We start from the raw sequence: 25,979 nt of genomic DNA, 5'->3' as shown, positions 1-25,979 counted from the left end.
AATGGTACAGTAAATCGCCACAATTGCATCTACTGGGCCGCCGAAAATCCGAACGTCCATGTAGACAAAGCCGTGAATTTGCCAGGAGTAAATGTTTGGTGTGGGTTGTCTTACCGGAGCTTGATTGGGCCATTCTTCTTTAACGGCACGGTTGCCGGTGAGGTGTACCTTCAGAAGCTTCAGACATCCATTTTACCTGCCATCCGAGACTTGTATGGAGACGGAAGAGTTTACTTTCAACTAGATGGTGCCCCAGCCCACTACCAACGTCGTGTTAGGGCGTATCTCGACGAAAATCTACCAGGACGATGGATAGGCCGTAGAGGTGCTGTGGAGTATCCACCACGTTCCCCAGACCTAACTCCTCTGGCCAGGACGTCGTTTATCGACAAAAGCCACGCACATTGGATGAACTTTGAGAATCCATCGTACATTCATACACAAATATCCAACTGAACACGTTGCAATCAGTAGTTCGTGCTGCAGTTCGGCGGCATCGTTTGTGTGTGGATGTTAATGGTGACCATTTCGAACACCTACAGTGATATCTTTAAGTTGGACTTTAAGTTACACTTTCACCAAAAATGAGCCAACTCCGTCAATTGGTTTGCAAGTCTTCTTTTTTTTTTTGGACTCCTCTGTATAACGAGGAGAACGTAAAAACACCAAAATTAACACTGCAGCGTTCTCAGTATAGTCTGAGACTGCAAGATACTAAAAAACAGACATAAATATCTCTACTGAAAATGGATGTATCAACAGTTATCTTTTACTGGAAGGTCCGCTTACGCAAAAGCTACTGTGGGAAATAAATATGCAGTCTCCAGCGCACTGATCTAAACTATATGCTGTTCACGAGGTGTAATAAACAGTAACGGGGATTTTTGTTTTTTCTTAAAGCATCTATATTTATTCATCAACATCAGCTTTGTCCCCTTCAAAGTAATCCCACTCCGATACAATACGCTGGTGCCACCGCATTTACAAATTTCGGAAGCACTTCAGGAACTCTCTTTTCGTTATGATGTTCAGCTCGTTCAAAGATTTTCTTTTTCTCATCAATTATGGCAAAATGACGTCCTTTCATGGCTCACTACAGCCTTGGGAATAGGAAGATGGCTCAAATGGCTCTGACCACTATGGGACTTAACTTCTGAGGTCATCAGTCCCCTAGAACTTAGAACTACTTAAACTTAACCAACCTAAGGACATCACACACATCCATGCCCGAGGCAGGATTCGAACCTGCGACCGTAGCGGTCGCGCGGTTCCAGACTGTAGCGCGTAGAACCGCTCGGCCACCCCGGCCGGCGAATAGTAAGAAGTCACTGGAGACTAAGTCCAGTGCATACGATGGCCGAGGCAACAAAACGGTTTTGTTTTTGCCAAAACACCACAATCAGTTATTGAGATGTGAGCGGGAGAATTATCGTGGCGCAGTTTCCGCGAGCGGTTTTGCCAGAATTCTGGTCGTTTACTTTGGACTGCTTCACGCAAACGCCGCGTAGCTTCCAGGTAGCATTTCTTATTGACCATACGACCATAAGGTAGGAACTCATGATGCAATATCTCATTGTAATCGAAGAAACCAGTGAGAAGAACCTTCATACGTGATCGAACTTGTCGAAGTTATTTTCGGTCTTGGCTCTTCAGCTAGTTTCCACTGGGACGGCTGGGCCTTAGTTTCGACATTGAACTCATTTACCCATGTTTCGTCATCTGTTATAGCTTTCTTTGGGAGTTCTGGGTCGTTGTGGACTTAATTCAGCAATTCCTGAGCTCGTCTACGCGACGTCGTTTTTGGTAGAAACTCAACAGTTTCGGAACAAACATTGCTGCTACACATCCTACACACCTAAGACACTTGAAAAAATTGCTTGACATGAACCAAAGGATATGCCGACATCAGCAACCTCTCTCATGGTGATTCGACGATTTTCCAGAACTATTTTCTTTACATCTTCCACTTTGTTGTCAGTTACTGTGGGCTAGGGCGTCCGGGGCGCTCGTCGTCTTCAACGTCTTCTCGACTCTCATACCACTCGTAAACTCTTGTCTTACTCATAGTAGATTTGCTAAAAGCCACAGTCAACATTTCGAATGTGATGCTGCACTTTATTTCATTTTGAAGCACAATTTAATGCAAATTCTTTGATCCATCCTCGACGAAAGTAAAATTCCACCGAGCACTCGAAAACACGTATAACATTTTCTACCGTCAACAATAAACTAAATATTTAAAACAGTTGGAAATGCAAACATATATCAGGAACCTGTGTACCAACAAGTTAAAAAATAAATAAAGCCCGGGAAATTAAACTCGCGTTACTTTTTGATCACACTATGTACTAACGCGAGATGTAGACGTAGAAACGTGATGTGGCGCTTTTGTCGGCGGAAAATTAGAGGAAGAAGCCACCTTACACAAGGACGTGCACTAAGATTTACGCAAAAACAAAACGAGCACTTCGTTAAACACTAGTCTATACAGTTGACTTCTATGCAGAAGTACGTGAAACAGAAAAACAGCAACTAAACTAAATTACTCTGTACCAGACAACTGCAAATGCTGCACCCGCTACAGACGCGTCCTCTCGCATCAGCCTCTGACGCTGAACTGATTGTCGGAGTCCGGTAGTCAATGGTCACTTGATTCAAACTGAGTCACGTGTTGTGTGACGTGGCGCTTCTGGCGGCGGAAAATTACACTAGGAAGCCGCCCCACACAAGGATATGTACTAAGATTTACGCAAGAACAAAAACTAAGAGTAATTTGCTAAACATTAGTCTAATACTAAAATGCGTAGGTATAGTTCACTTTGGACTGCTTCGAAGAAGTATGTGAAAAAAAACAGAAACTTAACTCAATTACTATGTACCAGGCAAGTGCTTCTTCTAAAACCGCTATAGGCGCGTCCTCTCGCCTCGCCCTCTGCCGCTGTTGTCAGCTACCTCCTTGGTGTGCTGTCAGTTACGAGACTGGGCCTGTTTGCAGCCCAACTACACTGTTTCTGTCACCCAGCCTCTACCGGCCACCATTATCGTGGATCAGCGCCACGTCATCTTCTTTGGTCATGCCGGCACAACGGTTCGAACGCCATGTGTTGTCACGGAACGGCCGAGCCACGAGTAGCTGCCAGTGTCAACCCTCGCCGACGGTATGGCGCTTGCGTCAGGGCTCTGCGTCCTCGCGGACGTCACTAACTGCAGCTTCCCGCACGTGTTGCCTGCCGGGCGGGTGAAAAGCCGACGCCGGCACGCCGCGCGCCCGCGCTATCTGCGTCACCGAGGCTAACAGCCTCATGTCCTGCCTTGTAACTGACAAGAATAGAGCATTATTACGAGGGTCACTCCAAAAGAAATGCACACTATTTTTGTAAGAATACAGTTTTCATTTTGCATGTGTGAAAGTTTTACAGTGTGTAGATACATCCTTCCCGCTTGTTTTCAAACTTAGTTCAACCTGTTCCCGTGAGTGGCGCTGTCACAGCATGTCTTCTAGATGGGTGCTACACTTGACGTTTGTCAGAAACAACGTGATGTCATAGAATTCCTGTGCTGTGAAAACGAGACAGTGGGAAACATCCACAAGAGGTTGAAAAATGTGTACGGAGATGCTGCTGTCGATCGCAGTACAGTTAGTCGGTGGGCAACCAGGTTACGTGATGAAAGCGGGCACGGCAATATTGAGGATTGTCCTCGCAGCGGCAGGCCTCGTACTGCACACTCCATACAATGTGCAGAGAGTTAACGAATTGGTGACTGCTGACAGACGCATCACAGTGGACGAATTGTCACGCTACGTTGGGATGGGGGAAGGAAGTGTTTGCAGAATACTGAAAGTGTTGGCGTTAAAAAAGGTTTGTGCCAGGTGGGTTCCCAGGATGTTGACAGTGGCTCACAAAGAAACAAGAAAAACGGTACGCAGCGAACTTTTGGAACAGGACGAGAATGGTGGAGATGAATTTCTTGGAAGAGCTGTGACAGGTGATGAAACGTGCCTCCATCATTTTTCACCAGAGACGAACAGGCAATCAATGGAGTGGCATCATGCAAATTCACCCAAGAAAAAAAAAAAATTCAAAACCACACCTTCTGCTGGAAAAGTTATGACTACGGTGTTCTTCGATTCCGAAGGACTCTTGCTTGTGGACATCACGCCATGTGGAACCACCACAAATTCAGATGCATATGTGACGACACTGAAGAAACTTCAAGCTCGACTGAGTCGTGTTCGACCACATCGGCAAAAACAGAATGTTTTGCTGTTGGACGACAATGCACGGCCATATGTCAGTCAAAAAACCATGGAAGCGATCACAAAACTCGGATGGACAACACTGAAACACTCGCCTTACAGTCCCGACCTGGCTCCATGTGACTATTATCTCTTTGGGAAACTGACTCTCTTCGTGGAACAAGGTTTGAAAATGGTGACTCCCTTGTGCACGCTGCCAAACAGTGGCTCCAACAGGTTGGTCCAGAATTTTACAGTGCGGGTATACAGGCGCTGGTTCCAAGATGGCGTAAGGCAGTTGAGAGGGATGGAAATTATGTGCAGAAACGAAAATATTGTTCCTAAAGGATGTAGCTACACACTGTAAGACTTTCAAACATGTAGAATATAAGATGGATTTTAAAAAAATAGTGTGCATTTCTTTTGGAGTGACCCTCGAATAAGCACGAATTTTCTGGTCAACCGTACGATTCCAGTCACCTCCACACCTGCGGCTCACGTCCAAGCAGGAAATCGGCGCTCTACCCAGACTTGCCACCGGCCGTTCCGCCCGTCACCGTAGGGGAGCACTACAGATTGTTGCCTATAGGTGCAATTCTAATACGGTGGCTTTGAAGCGCGGCGGTATCTGTGCGCCTGTCCAATGGCACTATTTAAGGTAAGACCGCACTGAGCGGAATGGCACTGCAGCAGAACGGTGCGGTACGACGCGACCAAATATTGTTTACATGAAGTCGTTTGAGGCAGAACGCACTACCCGACAGTGGAACTAGGCGGCACAGCAGTGCGTGGCAAAGTTGACAAGCTGGCCACCTACCAGGTGTACCGGTATGAAATGAGCGTTCTTTTGCAAAAATGAAACACTAATTTGAATTGAAAAGTAAAAACATTTTATTCAAAGTACTGACCATTGCTTTCTATACATTTTGACCACCTTTCTGGCAATTTGTGGACACCACACCAATAGAAATGTTTGTCTTTTGAAGCAAACCAATCAGACACCCAATTTTCGACTTCTTCGTAGGAATCGAAGTGTTCCTCAGCCAATGCGTGTCCCATTGATGAAGACAAATGGTAGTCGGAAGGGGCCAAGTCTCGTGAATACGGCGGGTGGAGTAGCAGCTCCCAGCCAAGTGTTTTGATTGTATCCTGAACCAGTTTTGCTTTGTGTGCAGGTGCATTGTCGTGTAAAACAATTACTTTCCATGTCTTCTGACCCATACTGGTCTTTTTTCGATCAATGCATAGTTCAAATTGATCATTTGTTGTCTATAGCGATTAGTATTCACAGTTTCACCGCGTTTTAGAAGCTCATGATACACGACACCTTTCTGATCCCACCAAACACAGAGCATCGTCTTCTTGCCGAATCGATCTGATTTTGCAGTCGATGTTGATGGTTGTCCCGGATTAACCCACGATTTTTCCCGTTTAGGATTCTTAAAATAAATCCATTTTTCATCGCCAGTAACAATTCGATGCAAAACTTATTTTCTTTCATGTCTTTGAAGCAAAATTTGACAAATGGTTTTTCGGTTTTCCATTTGCCTTTCATACAATTCATGTGGCACCCATTTTCCACACTTTTGGATCTTTCCCATAGCTTTCAAACGGTCAGAAATTGTTTGTTGTGTAACGTTTAGCATTGCTGCCATTTGCTTCTGACTCAAAGTATCATCTTCATCCAATATTGCTTGCAATTCGGCGTCTTCGAACGTTTTTGGTGGTCTTCCACGTTCTTCATTTTTTACATCAAAATCATTTTTTCTGAACTGTTGAAACCATCTTTTGCTTGTTGCTTCTGATAGAGCATGATCACCATATGCCTCGATAAGCATTCGATGCTACTCTGCAGCACTTTTTTTCAAATGAAAACAAAAAATGAATGCTTTCCGCAAATCATCACTTTCTGGTACAAATTTCGACATTGTTAACACGATGTAAACATATGATGTTGTTTGTTTCATGACTTGATGTATACTAAATATCTTTGACTGATGTCATACCAACCAAACAAAAAAAAGTAAGGCTCGTTCACAACAAATGTTCCCTATCGACTCATTTGTATCTTAACGCTTATTTCATACCGGTACACCTGGTATGATACGCCTTGCGGCGTCGCTTATTCCGTTCTCGCTAATGCGGTACAGCTAGCGTTGCGACACTGCACATCACTGAGATCGTAGCTCTTTTGACGTGCGAAACGGCAGTTTTTTTACCTAAATGATGTTAGACGTGGATGAGTTAATTGCACGTAACTGGATATCCAGAGTCACATGAACAAAATTAACATTATGCAGAATGAACAATAATAAAACCGACGAGCTGCAGGACCGGTTTCCTGACAGGAAATAGAGGAGAAAAGATCCCATGAATGTGTGTCCGGAAATGGACGATTTGCGTGCAACGACAAAAAAATCGTCCAGCAACATACTACAGAGCTGCATCGCATCCACATCGCAACCGATGTTCAAATGGGCTTCCATGGGACTGCTGGTCATACGGATAGTAGCAGCTGTCATGCAGAATACCCATAATCGTACTTTCTACATCTACATCTACATAGACACTCTGCAAATCACATTTAAGTGCCTGGCAGAGGGTCCATCAACCACCTTCACAATCCTGTATTATTCCAAGCTCGTACAGCACGCGGAAACAATGAACACCTTTATTTTCCGTACGAGCTCTGATTTCCATTATTTTATCGTCGTGATCGTTCCTCCCTATGTAGGTCGGTGTCAACAAAACATTTTTGCATTCGGAGGAGAAAGTAGGTGATTGTCCAGCCCAAATACGGTATCATTTCTGTGACACACTCTCGCGTATTTCGCAGTAATACAAAACGTGCTGCCTTTCTTTGTGCTTTTTCGATGTACTCCGTCAGCCATCTCTGGTAAGGATCCCACACCGCGCAGCAGTATTCTAAAAGAGGACGGACAAGCGTAGTGTAGGCAGTCTCCTCAGTAGGTCTGTTACATTTTCTAAGTGTCCTGCCAATATAACGCAGTTTTTGGTTAGCCTTTCCCACAACATTTTCTATGTGTTCCTTCCAATTTTAGTTGTTCGTAATTGTAATACCTAAGTATTTAGTTGAATTTACGGCTTTTAGTTTAGACTGATTTATCGTGTAACCGAAGTCTAACGAATTCCTTTTAGCACTCATGTGGATGACCTCACACCTTTCGCTATTTAGGGTCAATTGCCACTTTTCGCACCATTCAGATATCTTTTCTAAATCGTTTTGCATTTCGTCTTGGTTTTCTGATGACTTTATTAATCGCTAAACGACAGCGTCATCTGCAAACAACCGAAGACGGCTGCTCAGATTGTCTCCAAAATCGTTTGTATAGATAAGGAACAGCAAAGGGCCTGTAGCACTACCTTGGGGAACGCCAGAAATCACTTCTGTTTTACTCGATGACTTTCCGTCAGTTACCATGAACTGTGACCTCTCTGACAGGAAATCACAAATCCAGTCAAATAACTGAGACGATACTCCATAAGAACGTAATTTAACTACGAGCCGCTTGTGTGGTACAGTTTCAAAAGCCTTCGGGAAATCCAGAAATACGGAATCGATATGAAATCCCTTGTCAATACCACTCAATACTTCATGTGAATAAAGAGCTAATTGTGTTTCACAGGAACGATGTTTTCTAAATCCATGTTGACTGTGTGTCATTAGACCGTATTCTTCGAGGTAATTTATAATGTTCGAACAAAAATGGTTCCAATGGCTCTGAGCACTATGGGACTTAACAGTTGAGGTCATCAATCCCCTAGAACTGAGAACTACTTAAACCTAACTAACCTAAGGACATTACACACATCCATGCCCGCAGGATTCGAACCTGCGACCGTAGCGGTCAAGCGGTTCCAAACTGAAGCGCCTAGAACCGCTCGGCTACACCGGCCGGCCAATGTTCGAACACAATATATGTTCCAGAATCCTGCTGCATATCGACGTTAACGGTAAGGACCTGTAATTTAGTGGATTACTCCTACTACCTTTCTTGAATATTGGTGTGACCTGTGCAACTTTCCAGTCTTTGGGTACGGATCTTTCGTCGAGCGAACGGTTGTATGTGATTGTTAAGTATGGGGCTAATGCATCAGCATACTCCGAAAGGAACCTAATTGGTATACAGTCTGGACCAGAAGACTTGCTTTTATTAAGTGATTTAAGTTGCTTCACTGCTCCGAGGATATTTATTTCTACGTTACTCATGTTGGCAGCTGTTCTCGATTCGAAATCTGGAATGTTTAAAAAATGGCTCTGAGCACTATGGGACTTAACATCTGAGTTCATCAGTCCCCTAGAACATAGAACTAATTAAACCTAACTAACCTAAGGGCTTCACACACACATCCATGCTCGCAGGATTCGAACTGGCGACCGTAGTAGTCGCTCGGTTCCGGACTGAAGCGCCTAGAACCGCTCGGCCACCGCGTCCGGCTGGAATGTTTACTTCGCCTTCTTTTGTGAAGGCATTTCCAAAGGCTGTGTTTAGTAACTTTGTTTTGGCAGCATTGTCTTCGATAGTATCTCCATTGCTATTATGCAGAGAAGGCATTGCTTGTTTCTTGCCGCTAACATACTTCACATACGACCAGAATCTCTTTGGATTTTCTGTCAGGTTTCGAGACAAAGTTTCGTTGTGCAAACTGTTATAAGCATCACGGATTGGAGTCCGCGATGAATTTCGAGCTTCTGTAAAGATTGCCAATCTTGGGGATTCTGCGTCTGTTTAAATTTGGCATGTTTGTTTCGTTGTTTCTGCAAGTGTTCTAGCCCGTTTTGTGTACCAAGGAGGATCAGCTCCGTAGTTTGTTAATTTATTTGTATAAATCTCTTAATTGCTGCCGACACTATTTCTTTGAATTTAAGCCACATCTGGTCTACAATTATATTATTAATTTGGAATGAGTGGAGATTGTCTCTCAGGAAGGAGTCAAGTGAATTTTTATCTGCTTTTTTGAATAGGTATATTTTTCGCTTATTTTTCGAGGATTTGGGGATTACAATATTCAATCTCGCTACGACAACCCTGTGTTCACTAATCTCTGAATCGGTTTTGATGCTCGCTATTAACTCAGGATTATTTGTTGCTAAGAGGTCAAGAGTGTTTTCACAAACGTTTACTATTCGCGTGGGCTCATGAACTAACTACTCGAAATAATTTTCAGAGAATAAGTTTAGCACAATTTCGGATGATATTTTATGCGTACCTCCGGAATTGAACATGTATTTTCGCCAACATATCGAGAGTAAATTAAAGCTCAAAAATTAAATAGTTCAAATGGCTCTGAGCACTATGGGACTTAACATCTGAGGTTATCAGTACCCTAGAACTTAGAACTACTTAAACCTAACTAACCTAAGGACATCACACACATCCATGCCCGAGGCAGGATTCGAACCTGCGACCGTAGCGGTCGCGCGGTTCCAGACGGTAGCGCCTAGACCCGCTCTAAATTAAAGTCACCACCAACTATCATCGTATGAGTCGGGTACGTGTTTGAAATCAAACTCAAGTTTTCTTTGAACCTTTCAGCACGTGTATCATCTGATTTGGGAGGTCGGTAAAATGATCCAATTATTATTTTATTCCGCTCGCCAACAATGACCTCTGCCCATACTAACTCACAGGAAGTTTGCCTCATACTATGTTGGCGGGCCACTTGCCTGGAGCTTGTTCTAGAGTTCATCTCAATATCCTGTAGAACCAAGTCTTCCAAATCGTGTACGCTTAGTCCGCCGCCTTAACATTTTGTGTGATGTGGTTTGTGTCTATGCGGATACCTGTCTTGGTATAGCTGTGCTGCCTCTCGACCATTTCCATTTGCTGCAAAAACACCATCTCGGCTTCTTCCCGACATGAATACTTGACCACTCTGTTGCTTACAGTACGCTGCGTCTATCACATAGGTATCAACACACTAGGAACACACGGCACGTGGTCAAAGAAACAATAATTCGTCAGCGCCACTTACTGTGACAACGATGCGTCTCTGGACACGTGTTCATAGAACCTTTTACCCTCCATTCCATCAGTTATCCGTCCCTGTAATTTATCGGTTTTATTAATATTCATTCTGTACGAACAGTACTAGAAAAAGCACCATCTGGAAAGAAATTGCCTAGGAAATGGGTGTAAACATAACGCACGAAAAACTAGACTTTTTTTATTTTGTGAAACAGACGATTAGGTGTTTACTTTTTGTGATTACATGCTTATTATTACATTTTTTACAGCTTATCTTCTCTTCGATGACACCCCTGTTTATCATATCGTTTTGCCAGACAAAGCTACCTAGGGAGGAACTGAAATATTTGAATCCATCCCGTATCTGAATAGCATTATTTACAAAATTGCCTCTTATATGAAGGTCTCTTAATTGTTGCTCTTCAGTTACTTCGTTGTGGAACAACAGTGTGGCGTGTCTGAGAAAACTGTGCAAGGCACAAGTGGCTAGAATTACGTTCTCTACATGTTTTCCGGACTGAGGTAGATCTTGAGATAGTAAATCCTATATTTTTGGCACAGTATTCCAAAAGTGTCATCTGAAGCTCTTCGGACAGGTCTGTAACCGTATACTTTTTTCGAATAGTCATCCAGCTGTGTGCTAGGATATAATGTCTCACCAAATAGGTTTTTAATGGAAAAGCTTCGTCTCCAACAATTACGTGAGTCAGTCGACCTCACGTGCCTGGTAATTCTTTTGGGGCTTGTCTATTGAAGGCATTTGTTTTCAGTTTTGTTGGTAAATCTGACCGTGTAATTATCCCCACGTTGCTGTTATTTTCGAGGTACGAACGTTCATATATATAAATTTATAGTCTTCTTCCTCACATAACAAAGAAATAATTATCACGCCCATGTCACTTTTGTCAGTTTTGCTCGGAGGTCGCCGAACGACTCACAAATTGTACTACGTATTGCTGCGCATGTGCTGCTTACCTTGTTGCAAAACGCTGTGCATAAAAACAGCGTTTTTCCGGGGCTCATACTTCGGTTTCCATTGGTGATAGAAGGATAGGATCAAGTGTTTTGGATATCCCGTGGGCTAGGTACTGTTTGTATACCCAACAGGAGGATCGTCTCACTGTAACTATCCTACACTACAGAGTCGAAGTTTGATACGACACACTTCGTCCAGCTTAGGCAAATGGAGCAAATCAGCTGGTTCATTTTACTTTAGATGTGGTCTACGGATCGTCTTAAGGAGCTTATGGAGGCATCATTTACATTTAGTTCAGGGCGTTTCGTGGAAAACCTGGAAAACATAGTTTTTGCATACCAAAACCGAGCCGCGAGTTACAAGACGGATATGTATAGTAAATGTCTGAAATTTGTACGATATATTCCTACGATCCCTATCGCAAAGAAAACCTTGAAAATTTTCCTGGTATCTTTATTTGTTTCCGAGGTGCAGAGGTTCAGAGTTACCCTGTTTGTACACGTAAAATACGTACGTAAACTCCGGCTTGAGGCGAAATCAAAGTATTAAGTAACCGCAACAAATTGCTCAAGTTTTAACGGCATATACCTACATGTACCATATTGCCGTTTTCAAAAATCTTTATCCGTCACCAAGAAACACCCCAAAAACATGGTTTTTGGGCGCCAAAACTGGTATGCGGATAGCAACATGGCTATGCAAAACAAACGGCTGTAATTTGTACGATATATTCCAATGATCCAGATCTCGAACAACCTTAACAATTTTCTTGATGTCATTATCCGCTTATGAGATAGAGAGGTTCAAAGTTAGCCTACTTGTACACGTAAAATACGCACATAAAATCCGGCATGAGGCGAAAATGTAGTTTACAAAGTGACGTAGCAAGCAGAAATATGCTGTAAAGTGTCTCCGTTATCAGCAGAAGGGTTCTGGGAACCCCTCTCGCCACTGACACAAGCCTGTTGCTCTTGGCACCACCTTCTAATTGTAGTACTGCCAGACCAGATAATTAAACCTGACCCATTGTAGAACGTAAGCTTGGAGAAAGAACACTCGGTATTTCCAAAAGCCGTTAAACATATGAGAGCGGCTGTTGCATACGTCAGGGAAATTCGACATCTGTTCTGCTGAGTCTTATGCACTAAAGTTTTTTAAATACCTGTACTTAAATTAAGCTTTAAACAGAAGAGAAATATCATGAGAATATACCAATCAAAAACTCAAATGGTTCAGTGTTAAGATCTTCGTCAGAGGTGGTGGTACAAAAAGATGTTGTATTGCTAGGTATGAGTTTATAACCTACATCGTTGAAACCAGGTATTTAGTTGCGAATTATTCTCAGTCATTGGATAAAAATGTGTTACAAGCTCTGTCAACATTTCGTCCTCGTAATGCTTGTCGGGGTGCTTCTCTACTGCTGTATTCCTTTGTTAGGCAGTTTACACTCAATGGCCCACCTTCCACGTAGGTTGAAAGTTTAGTTAAGTAATTTGTCGCATTATCCTTTGATGGTAGCTATTTCTGACAGCGACCGAGCGATACTTGCAGTAGTAGGACAATGGACGCGCATTCTCGAAGTCAGCGATTCAAATCCCCAACCGTTAATCTAGATTGAGGTTCTTCGTGATTTTCACGAGATTGCTGGGAGGTTTCCTTTGAAAAGGATACGGCCGATTTCCTTATTCATCCCTCTCCTATCGGAGACAGTGCTGCGTCTCTAATGACCTAGTTGTCAGCGGGACATTAAACCCTAATCTTCCATTTTTATTTCTGACAGCGCAGTTCCTAAGAAGTCATCTGCAGTGACGTCGAACGTGGAATAGTGATTGAGTCGTTGGGTGTCACCTGACTAACAAATCCATTACAGGCATTTCAGCCCTTCTAAGGCAGCTCAGTCGACTACTGGTGATCAGATTGTCAAGCGCAAACGCGAAGGAACAGCCACAATTAAACCAAGACCAGGCAGACATAATTTACTAACGGGCAGGGACCGTCGAGCTTTGCGGAGAACGGCTGTAAAAAACCGCATGGGATCAGCGGAAGGAATCACTCGTGAGTTCCTAAGTGCTATCAGCAGTGCGGGTGGCACAACGACTGCCCATAGGGAGTTAGAAAGAATAGGATAGAGTGGCCGAGCAGCTTCATAAGTCATATATTTTTGTAGCCAGTGGTAAACGACGCTTGAGGTGGTATGAAGAACGATGACAGTGGACAGCGGATGACCAGAAACGAGTGATTTGCAGAGATGAATCATGCTATACCCAGTGGCAATCTGAAGGAAATGTTTGGGTTTGGCGAATGCCTGGCGAACGTTACCTGCCGTCATATGGAGTGGCAACAGTGCAGCACGGAGGAGTTGATATTATGGTATGGGGGTATATTTGGTATTTGGGGAGTGGTCCCTTTTTTTCGGTGAAGAAAACCCCAAATGCGAAAGATTATGAAGGCAATTTACAGCAAGTGTACTGCGTAAATAGAGGAACAATTGGGAGACGGTGAGTGATAATATCGGTATGATAATCACGCTGCCATAAAGAAGCGCCTGTTTTGGACAAGCAAATTCCTAAAATGGACTGGCCTGAGCAGAGTTCCGATCTGAATGGAACACCTTGGGTTGAATTAGAGCGCCGACTTCACTCCATCCTCCAGCGTCCAACATCACTATCTTCTCTGATTTCGGCGCATGAGAAGCCACTTCTCCACACGCTTTGAGACGCCTCATGGAAAGTGTGGCCAGCAGAGTTGAAGCCGTCATTAAGTCGAAGAGGGCATGCACCCCATACTAATGTCTATCAATATACACTATATGATCAAAAGTATCCGGACACCCACAAAAACATCCGTTTTTCATATTAGGAGCATTGTGCTGCCACCTACTGCCAGGTACTCCATATCAGCGACTTCAGTAGTCTTTAGACATCGTCAGAGAGCAGAATGCGGCGCTCCACAGAACGCTCCACAGAAATCACGGACTTCGAACGTGGTCAGGTGATTGGGTGTCACTTGCGTCGTACGTCTGTACGCGAAATTTCCACACTCCTAAACATCCCTAGGTCCACTGTTTTCGATGTGATAGTGAAATGGAAACGTGGAGGGACACGTACAGCACAAAAGCGTACAGGCGGACCTGGTCGAGGCCGCCGACAGTTGAAGAGGGTCGTAATGTGTAATAGGTAGACATCTATCCGGACCATCACACAGAAATTCCAAACTTCATCAGGATCCACTGCAAGTACTATGACAGTTAGGCGGGAGGTGACAAAACTTGATGCGGCTGCTCAAAAGCCACACATCACGACGGTAAATGCCAGATGACGCCTCGCTTGGTGTAAACATTGGACGACTGAGCAGTGGAAAAACATTGTGTGGAGTCACGAATCACGGTACACAATATGGCGATCCGATGGGAGGACGTGGGTAAGGCGAATGCTCGGTGAGCGTCGTCTGCCAGAGTGGTGTTATAGTATGGTCGTGTTTTTCATGGAGGGGGCTTGCACCCCTTGTTGTTTTGCGTGGCACTATCACAGCACAGGCCTGCATTGATTTTTTAAGCACCTTCTTGCTTCCCACTGTTGAAGAGCAATTCGGGGATGGTGATTGCATTTTTCAACACGATCGAGCATCTGTTCGTAATACACGACCTGTGGTTAAACGACAATAACATTCCTGTAATGGACTGGCCTGCACAGAGTCCTGACCTGAATCCTATAAAACACTTTTGGGACGCTTTTGGAGCGCCGACTTCGTGCCAGGCGTCACCGACCGACATAGACACCTCTCCTCAGCGCAGCACTCCGTGAAGAATGGGCTGCCGTACCCCAAGAAACCTTCCAGCACCTGATTGAACGTATGCCTGCGAGAGTGGAAGCTATCATCACGGCTTAGGGTGGGCCAACACCATACTGAATTCCAGCATTACCGATGGAGGGCGCCACGAACTTGTAAGTCATTTTCAGCCAGGTGTCCGGATACTTTTGCTCACATAGTGTATGTCCTGGCACTTCTGTTCTAAGAGCGTATCTTTACCACATATTGATTTCCAAAATTATCTTTGGTTATTTTAACATAGCGTAAGCCTTCCCTTGACTAATCGATTTTACTAATTTTTCCATTTTTCTTCCCATTTTAATTTATTCTCATTTTTCTTTCCAGAGGTACCTTATCCTGATGGGCGTTGCCCGGTCGTCTCAGCTTACTTATGCCACTTCTTTTACCGATGAATAATTCGTTAACTATGCACTTATTCTTTTCCGTATCTTCTAAGAATAAACAACATAGTGCCGCAGTTCCCAACAACAGAAGTGCTTCTGCAGCGACCCACACCGTTGCTGAGCAACAGTGTGAGACGAGATGGCTGGCCAGGAACATGAAATGTTTCCGTCCGCAGTCACGAAATCTCAAGAAAACCGTTAAACGCAGTAAAATCGCGGAGCAACGACAGCATTCAGAAGGTAAGCCAGCAGCAAACATCTGAGTTCGGCTGATACGTGGCACCCAAAACACAGGTGACAAATCGATTGGCCCTTTCTGTGAATGCATAACACAATTTCTCACATGCATGTGGAGTGCTAACTGCAGAAAGTGAGAGTCCACTTTCACGAATATTGCAGAAGGGACAAAAAACCGCTTCATACATAAACCCTAAAGCAAAATTATTCTATATTCTTTCTAGAAATATATGGTGTACAGTATCTTAGATTATGCAGTTTTTTCCAATTTTGTGTTATCGGTAGTTTTCCAATTTTGTGTTATCGGTAGCTTAATTTTTTTCAGTTGAATGTGTTCCCTTTTAGCAACAAACAATGTGAAATATAAATTAACAGGCTTATAAAGGGTGCAAGTTATTGAACTACACTCCTGGAAATGGAAAAAAGAACACATTGACACCGGTGTGTCAGACCCACCATACTTGCTCCGGACACTGCGAGAGGGCTGTACAAGCAATGATCACACGCACGGCACAGCGGACACACCAGGAACCGCGGTGTTGGCCGTCGAATGGCGCTAGCTGCGCAGCATTTGTGCACCGCCGCCGTCAATGTCAGCCAGTTTGCCGTGGCATACGGAGCTCCATCGCAGTCTTTAACACTGGTAGCATGCCGCGACAGCGTGGACGTGAACCGTATGTGCAGTTGACGGACTTTGAGCGAGGGCGTATAGTGGGCATGCGGGAGGCCGGGTGGACGTACCGCCGAATTGCTCAACACGTGGGGCGTGAGGTCTCCACAGTACATCGATGTTGTCGCCAGTGGTCGGCGGAAGGTGCACGTGCCCGTCGACCTGGGACCGGACCGCAGGAGACGCACGGATGCACGCCAAGACCGTAGGATCCTACGCAGTGCCGTAGGGGACCGCACCGCCACTTCCCAGCAAATTAGGGACACTGTTGCTCCTGGGGTATCGGCGAGGACCATTCGCAACCGTCTCCATGAAGCTGGGCTGCGGAGCCGCACACCGTTAGGCCGTCTTCCGCTCACGCCCCAACATCGTGCAGCCCGCCTCCAGTGGTGTCGCGACAGGCGTGAATGGAGGGACGAATGGAGACGTGTCGTCTTCAGCGATGAGAGTCGCTTCTGCCTTGGTGCCAATGATGGTCGTATGCGTGTTTGGCGCCGTGCAGGTGAGCGCCACAATCAGGACTGCATACGACCGAGGCACACAGGGCCAACACCCGGCATCATGGTGTGGGGAGCGATCTCCTACACTGGCCGTACACCACTGGTGATCGTCGAGGGGACACTGAATAGTGCACGGTACATCCAAACCGTCATCGAACCCATCGTTCTACCATTCCTAGACCGGCAAGGGAACTTGCTGTTCCAACAGGACAATGCACGTCCGCATGTATCCCGTGCTACCCAACGTGCTCTAGAAGGTGTAAGTCAACTACCCTGGCCAGCAAGATCTCCGGATCTGTCCCCCATTGAGCATGTTTGGGACTGGATGAAGCGTCGTCTCACGCGGTCTGCACGTCCAGCACGAACGCTGGTCCAACTGAGGCGCCAGGTGGAAATGGCATGGCAAGCCGTTCCACAGGACTACATCCAGCATCTCTACGATCGTCTCCATGGGAGAATAGCAGCCTGCATTGCTGCGAAAGGTGGATATACACTGTACTAGTGCCGACATTGTGCATGCTCTGTTGCCTGTGTCTATGTGCCTGTGGTTCTGTCAGTGTGATCATGTGATGTATCTGACCCCAGGAATGTGTCAATAAAGTTTCCCCTTCCTGGGACAATGAATTCATGGTGTTCTTATTTCAATTTCCAGGAGTGTATATGAAAAAACGTAAATTAGTTACAAACTACGGCATGCACACACTTTTTTCAACACGTAAACTTCACTACAGATATTCGGATTTAGGTTATGACATGGTAGATATGCCTGCCATTATTGGTGATGATGTGGCGCAGACGAATAACGAAATTCTGCATGACTCGCTGAAGTGTCGGAATATCGACGGTGTCCAGGCTCTCCTGAGTGGCTGATTTCAGCCCAGCAATGGTTTTGGGGTTATTGCTGTATATCTTGTCTTTAATATAGCCCCACAAGAGGCAGTCGCATGAGTTCAGATCCGGAGAATATGGCGGCCAATCGAGGCCCGTGCCAGTGGCCTCTGGGTACCCTGGAGCCAGAATGCGGTCCGCAGAGAGCTCCTCCAGGACATCAACCACTCTCCTGCTTCGATGGGGTTGAGCTCCGCCTTGCATGAACCACATGTTGTCGAAATCAGGGTCACTTTGGATAAAGGGGATGAAATCATCTCCCAAAACCTTCACGTACCATCGGTAGTCACCGTGCCATCAAGAAATATCGCTCCGGTTATTCCGTCACGGGACATTGCAATCCACACAGAGACCATAGTGCGCATACTAATTCCCATCATACCCCGCTGCCAGCCGTGTGATTTGAACGTCCTAACGCAAACCGTTCAGAAGTTATGACGATTTTACTTCATATAGGTCAATAATTCTCACCATGTATTTTGAGGGTACGAATTTGTTTTAAATATTTGCCTCAAACTAATTACATTATAAAATGGTTCAAATGGCTCTGAGCACTATGGGACTTAACTGCTGTGATCATCAGTCCCCTAGAACTTAGAACTACTTAAACCTAACTAATCTAAGGACATCACACACATCCTTGCCCGAGGCAGGATTCGAACCTGCGACCGTAGCGGTCACGCGATTCCGGACTGAGCGCCTAGAACCGCACGGATACTCCGGCCGGCAATTACATTATAAATATTATTACTTCAAAATAAGTTCACGGACTTAAACATTCTCTCAGCTTCATCTCTGTTGTCGGGTATATCAAATTTCATTCCAAAAATCCATCCTTTCTTGTCGAATGTAAATTAAACTCTTTTATATCATTCATTTTTAAGATTTTTGTGGGTATTTTGGCTTTGTAGTTAGTATACTTCAGAGGTACTAGATTCATGTGAGTATTCCTTAAATAGAAGTCTATCTTAAATTGAGCTACCTGTGTTTATGTTTACTGAAACTAAATTCATGGTACTCTGACAGGGCAAAACAAATCTCTTGCTCCTTTGGAACACCTTTACTATTAGAATCATTAATAGGCAAGCTTTTTGTATAATTTTGGCCCCAAGTACTGTAATCTGCAAAGTCTTCTGTTTTCATGAGAACAACGATAAGTTTGTCTTTCTTCTGTGAAGAATCCAATATAAGGTAACAGTGCAATATCGTTCCTGTTTTCTCAGTTTTCTCCCCGTATCGTTTACAGCAAAAAGGGAACACATTCTGGACGTTTCCACTTTCTGCAGTAATTGGTGTATTACACCTATTGCTAGAGGCGCTTTATTGATTGTGGAAAAGTTCCATATCTGCAGTAAACGATGCGCCTCAATTTAATTTTCCAAACCAGTCATCCAGGCTGTTTATCACGGTTTGTCTGAGGCTGTTTGAGTTGGAGAAGCATGAGTTCTATAATTATTGTAATTACAGGTAAATCGGAATACTACTAATGATCCATTCTCCAGCGAATGTGTGTGTGTGTGTGTGTGTTTGGAGGTTAGGGGAGCTCAACGGCGAGGTTATCAGCGCCCTTACGCACATTAAAAGAAACAGGTGCGGATAAAATAACGAAAATTGTTATCACACAATGTGGAGTAAACCTATAAAATGACACTGATGCACTCACTGCCATCAAATTCGCGTTGACCACACAATCACCCTATCTCACACGTCTTAAGACAATGGTTCAAATGGTTCAAATGGCTCTGAGCACTATGGGACTTAACATCCGTGGTCATCAGTCCCCTAGAACTTTGAACCACTTAAACCTAACTAACCTAAGGACATCACACACATCCATGCCCGAGGCAGGATTCGAACCTGCGACCGTAGCAGTCGCGCGATTCCGGACTGAGCGCCTAGAACCACTAGACCACCGCGGCCGGCTTAAGACAGAGGATGAAAAGTGCTATAGCCGGGATTTAAACAGAAATAAAACGACAGAGTATCTAAACGAACGGCACAGGAAAAATGAATGGCTGACCACACACAAATACAGGGGTGAACCAGTCAACATGTTAACACGTTAAAAACACCTCCCTAAGATTTTCGCGAACATGTTGGAAAAATTAAAAAACCTTAAGCTCTCACCACATTCGTTTGACCGTTACCTAAAATAGAGGGCAGTTCTGCTGCCAAATCTGCTGCCGCCCCTGGTCAGTAAATAAAACACAGTCCAATAAAATGTGGTGCACAGTGATATGTACGCCACAAAAACCACACATTGGAGGGTCCTCTCTCCGGAGCAGGAAACCTTGCGTCATAGGGCTGTGGCCTATACGGAGGCGAGTAAGGAGGACCGTCCTATCGACGTGGCTAGAACGAGGTACGCCACGGTCGCGAAGTGGGCTTTACAAGATGGAGCTTGTTGTCTGTCACTTACAGCCACTCATCTTCCATCGACGCAAAACTCTTCTACGAATCTTCCGTACCAAGTGCTCCTAGTAACCGAGCGAAAGGGCGCTTTGGTTACCACACGGGTCTCACATTCGGGAGGACGACTGTTCAAACCCTTGTCCCGCCATCCTGATTTAGGTTTTCCGTGATTTCCCTAAATCACTTCAGGCAAATGACGGGATGGCTCCTTCGAAAGGGCATGGCCGATTTCCTACCCCATCCTTGACACAATCGGATATTGTGCTCCGTCGCTAATGACTTCGAGGTGCTACGGTCGCAGGTTCGAATCCTGCCTCGGGCATGGATGTGTGTGATGTCCTTAGGCTAGTTAGGTTTAAGTAGTTGTAAGCTCTAGGGGACTGATGACCTCAGCAGTTAAGTCCCATAGTGTTCAGAGCCATTTGAACCATTTGACTTCGATGTCGACGAGACGCTAAACCCAGTCTTCCTTCCTTTGCTCCTAGTATTCGCTCATATATGTAATATTTGTCAAGTTCAGTTTAGCGTCATGGGTCTTAAAAGTATGTTTTCCATGCATTTATCACAAGAAGTAATAAGTTTTTGTAATACACACATCAAAAAACGTTTTGCATCACTTCGGTTCCGAGAGCGGAACCCGTACAGAAAATTGGAATAGAAATCAGAATAAACATCATTTCCACCCTTTTTATTGCTCATGAAAACCACACATTGCTTGTTATATCACCATACAGCGAGACCTTCAGAGGTGGTGGTCCAGATTGCTGTACACACTGGTACCACCAATACCCAGTAGTACGTCCTCTTGCATTGATGCATGCCTGTATTCGTCGTGGTATCGAACAGCCGTTACGGCTCTTTGCATGACCACCAGCGGCGTACGTCGGCCCCACATAATGCCACCCCAAAACAGCAGGGAACCTCCACCTTGCTGCGCTCGCTGGACAGTGTTTCTAAGGCGTTCAGCCTGACCGGGTTGCCTCCAAAAACGTCTGCAACGAATGTCTGGTTGAAGGTGAAGGCGAAGAGAACGTGATACCAATACTGAGCGGTCCATTAGGCATGTCGTTGGTCCCATCTGTACCGCGCTTGTTGTAGTAGTGAAGTTGCTCATCATGCAGCCGACTGCACACAGTTTGAGTCGTAACTCGACGTCCTATGGCTGCACGAAAAGCATTATTCAACATGGTGGCGTTGCTATCGGGGTTCCTCCGAGCCATAATCCGTAGGTAGCGGTCATTCACTGCAGACGTAGGCCTTGGGCGGCCCGAGCGAGGCAAGTCATCGACAGTTCCTGTCTCTCTGTATCTCCACCATGTCCGAACAACATCGCTTTGGTTCACTCCGAGACGCCTGGACATTTCCCTTGTTGGGAGCCCTTCCCGACACAAAGTAACAGTGCGGACACGATAGAAGCGCGGTATTGACCGTCTAGGCATGGTTGAACTACAGAGAACGCGAGCCGTTTACCTCCTTCCTGGTGGAATGACTGGAACTGATCAACTGTCGGACCTGCTCCGTCTAATAGGCTCTGCTCATGCATGGTTGTTTACATCTTTGGGTGGGTTTAGTGACATCTGTGAACAGTCAACGGGACTATCTCTGTGGTACAATATCCACAGTCAACGTCCTATCTTCAGGAGTTCTGGGAACCGGGGTGATGCAAAACTTTTTTTGATGTATGTAATTTCTATTGCATTATAGATGACTTCCAAGCATTACGCTGTTGTCTGAAAATTAATTTACTTTTTAAATCAAAGGCATCTTCGAAACAGAATGAACTACGATTTGAAATTGTTGTTCTGCTTAAATATCTGAATCTCTACATGACTAACCAAGTTCGAGGTGCACGGTCACAGCTGCAGGTTGCCTATCTAACGGGTTCCAGAGATAACAAAATTTGATTTCAATATTTCACATAATTACTGATCGAATTTAAAAATTTAAAATTGTCGGCATGTACTCATTAAGACGTACAATGTTATGTTAAAAGTCTAACACTGAGAAACCCGTATTACAGTTAGAAACTGTGTGTACATCTCCAGGCAGCGTAACTGACCATGCGCAAATACTCAGACTTTATTTATCCAGTATTTTTGCATGAGATCACTTAGTGACTTGCGGCAAACTTCAGACATAATTTCAAACCTTTACGACATCATTTCTCGCTGACAACCCCCGCAAAATGATGAAAGAAAAAAAGTGATTGCTTACTACATTTTCGCTGTTCATGCATTAAAACTGCCACATCAAGCATGATGTATTAATTTGCTACTTCTTTACTGTTAAGTCAATGCACAGCACATTTTGCGGCCAGTATCCACATTCAGAGTGATTATAATTAAAGTTCCAGTTTCAAAACGCTGTAAAAAAAGAACCGCTGCTCACAATGACGTCGAATATGAACGGAATATTATCGAAGGAGGGGGAAATGATGTGAAAACATGAGGAATTCAACTAAATTTTGCCATTGGATGGGGCTGTAAATGTCATTACGTAAATGAGTTCGGTCACAAATCACAGATGAATCGCAATACGACGTCCTTGGTGTGAGTTGCACATTAATGCAACCGTGCTGTGGAATGTGCATGGCCGACCGAGGTGGCCGAGCGGTTCTAGGCGCTACAGTCTGGAACCGCGAGACCGCTACGGTCGCAGGTTCGAATCCTGCCTCGGGCATGGGTGTGTGTGATGTCCTTAGTTTAGTTAGGTTTAAGTAGTTCTAAGTTCTAGGGGACTGATGACCTCAGAAGTTAAGTCCCATAGTGCTCAGAGCCATTTTGAATGTGCATGACCGCATAAGTTGTACTATTAGTTAGGTAAGCCCATCCACTAAGGCCGACCACATCGGATGCCAAAAATCGGTTTTTAATTGTTCTGACGCCAAAAGAAACATAGAGCGCACACCGATCGCCAAACGGCACGCCAGTCGACATGGGGATGCTTCCCCTGAACCACATTCGGTGACCTGTGCTGTTGAAGAAACCATAGATCGCCTTCGTGGATGTCAAATGCACTGGCAGTATCACAGTACGGACGTAGCTCAGTTCAAGGAAAAAGTGACGGAAGTAATAGAAAAGCGGCGGGACTTCCGAAAGCTGGATAGGTCAAGCTCACCTGATCGAGATCGTAGAAACAATTGCTCACAGATACGCTTTTCCTGTGCTTCGTAGTTCTGGTATTACTTGTAATTGCCGTTTACGCACGTTCCACTGGACGTCAGCACACAGCACGAACTAAACTCTACCGACGTACAACGTTTGCTACCAATCTGAGTGTCTGACATGTGGAGGTTTCGGTGTCAGTGTCATCCCTCACGTACTATTTGTCGCGCAATGGTATAATTTTACAGGTCCGTTCAGCGATGCGCAGGGTGATCGTTATTAAAATCCCAGTTTCAAAACGCTGCTCAGAATGACATAAAATCTGAACGTAATATTATCGGAGAGGGGGGGAAAATTTATGGAAACAAAAAATTTAATGAAAATGTTACCACTATATGGCGCTGTAAGCGAAATAACATGCAAAATAAAGGACGCACGGTACACGGCTGCCCCTCAGTTAGCATTTCAGGTGTTCGGCATGAGTCCTTCAATGCTAAATCGCACACTGCTGTTAATGCTCTTTTACAGGAACGGTAACTATGGGCCAGTAGCTCTACAGAAATTTCGAACACTCAAGAGTGTTAAAAAAGGCGTTGGTCCGATGCCTGCTAAGGGTGTGGAGAAAATGCTAACAAAATTCGAAAGACAGTTGAAACCTTCCCGTCTCCTCTATACCTCTTTTGTTAATGATAACCTTCCCTTTTACAATAACCTATGTAACCTTCCCTTAGGATTTTTATCTCTTGCTTAATAATAACAAATGAAATCTTCCCTTTGAAATTTATTCTCTTTCTCAATCTTCGCATACAAATTTAATTGCTGCTTACTTAAAGTGATTTTCTGATTATTTTGACGTAACATAGTATGTGTCGTCGTCGTGGCCCTCAGTCGTTATCTGCAATAACCCAAAACTGTTGCTTACCTTTTCTTTTTTTTACAGTTACTGGATCGCCATCTGACTGCTACATCGAACTGCGACATGAATATGTATTAATTCTGTCATTTGTTCGAAACTCGATTTTGTTTTTATTTGTTTTATTATGTTTTACTGTATAAAAAAGAAAAAAGTTGGTAGAGCGTAAGGTCGTGATACCAAAGGTCTCGCGTTCAAACCCCAGTGAAGACAACTTTTTTCACTGTTTACGCGTGAAACAGTTACATAGGAGAACATTTTCTTGACGAGTAAAAGGACTTTCCGCAGTTTGTAGCGATGTTCTTTTGGCAGTCTGCTTTCGCTTCGTTAGTTGAAAGCAGCAAACCTATAGAGTGCCTTCGTATATAAAGGTGTGGTGTTCCAGCAGACATGTGCGATATGTGTGGTGTCCTGCCGGACATGTGCAACAGAACACCACACCTATATATACCAGTGTACTCTACGGGTTTGCTACTTTGAAATAACGAAGTGAAAGCAGACTGCTAAAAGTACAATGCTACGACCCCCGGGAAGTCATTTTAACGTCAGGAAAATGTGTTCCCATGTAACTGTTTCACGCGTAAACAAGTTTTAAAAAAGGTTGTCTTTAGTGTGGTTTGAACACAGAATCTTTGGAACGACGACTTCACACTCTATTTTTTTTTTTCGTCCCGCTTTGTTCGTTACTGCTTGTCGCGTTCTTTCGGGTTGGACGTCCCATGACATCCGTTTCAAGTTCCTCGTTGAGCCAGTCACTCAGGTCTTTTTATTACAGAAGGCTTGTAACCCTCTGACCGAACACGCTAAGATTCGGTGCCGGCGCCAGCTCAACAACTCGAGATCTACAAAACAATCACTAGCAGATACGTTTTTCCTGTGCTTCGTCGTTCTGTTGTTAATTATAGTTCACGCATGTTCTACTGGACGACAGCACAGAGCACGAATTAAATCGGTGTTTTCGTTGATATTCAATCGACATACAACATTTTCGTACCGATTTGAGTGTCTCACATCTGGAGGTTTGGGTGTGAGATTCGTTAAAAATTAGCTTTCGCTTAAAACTTAGCTCAAATTACCCACAATATAATGACCCAGTGTTTGATAACCACAGCACTTGGTGACTTCCAACCAACATAAAACTTTTTAAAGCTTTTTCTCTCTTACATGCTTAACGTCAAATATTTAACACATTAACACATTAGTAAAGTAGTCAGAAGTTAGAAGCTCTTTTATACATGAAAGCTCGATTCTTTAAAGAATCGGGGTTTGCTTGTAATTAAATAAGATGGATCTACTTTATCGTCCTTACGTCAGTGCAGTTTGTATCTTCCGAGCCAGTACATTTCGCTCACCTTTTCGAAGCTTCTCGTCTCCTAGTACCGATTCGGTAGAGGTAGCTGGAATTCGAGCTGCTAATATGCTATTTTCTCTCGCTGCGAAATTTGGCAATCTAATGATACTGTGTGCGATAGGCCTGGAATTACAACTAACCAGGAAAAACAAACAAAAAACTCAAAACAGCATTTTATATCAATGGATAAACTTGTATGATAAAGGGAATGAAAAGATTATAAAAATACATCCTCCTAAAAAGACAGCCAAAACTTTCTTCATAAGTAATGCATACCATACGATTGAAGATAATTTAGAAGCCTTAGGGTAACGGGTAATAATGAAAGGGGATAGCTACAACAGCTTGTCGCATTTCAGTATATCATCATATTTTAGTGATTTCACAAGAGAGTCATGTGTCTAGATGTAAAAAGTATGGTAGTAATGTGTGCTGACTCGGGTTCTGAAGTGTGCTGAGAAGTTGAGTGTGGCGGGAAGGGAGTCTT

The sequence above is a fragment of the Schistocerca americana genome, chromosome 4 (assembly GCF_021461395.2).
Source record: "Schistocerca americana isolate TAMUIC-IGC-003095 chromosome 4, iqSchAmer2.1, whole genome shotgun sequence".
NCBI classification, from domain to species: domain Eukaryota; kingdom Metazoa; phylum Arthropoda; class Insecta; order Orthoptera; family Acrididae; genus Schistocerca; species Schistocerca americana.
This window is presented reverse-complemented; position numbering follows the sequence as displayed.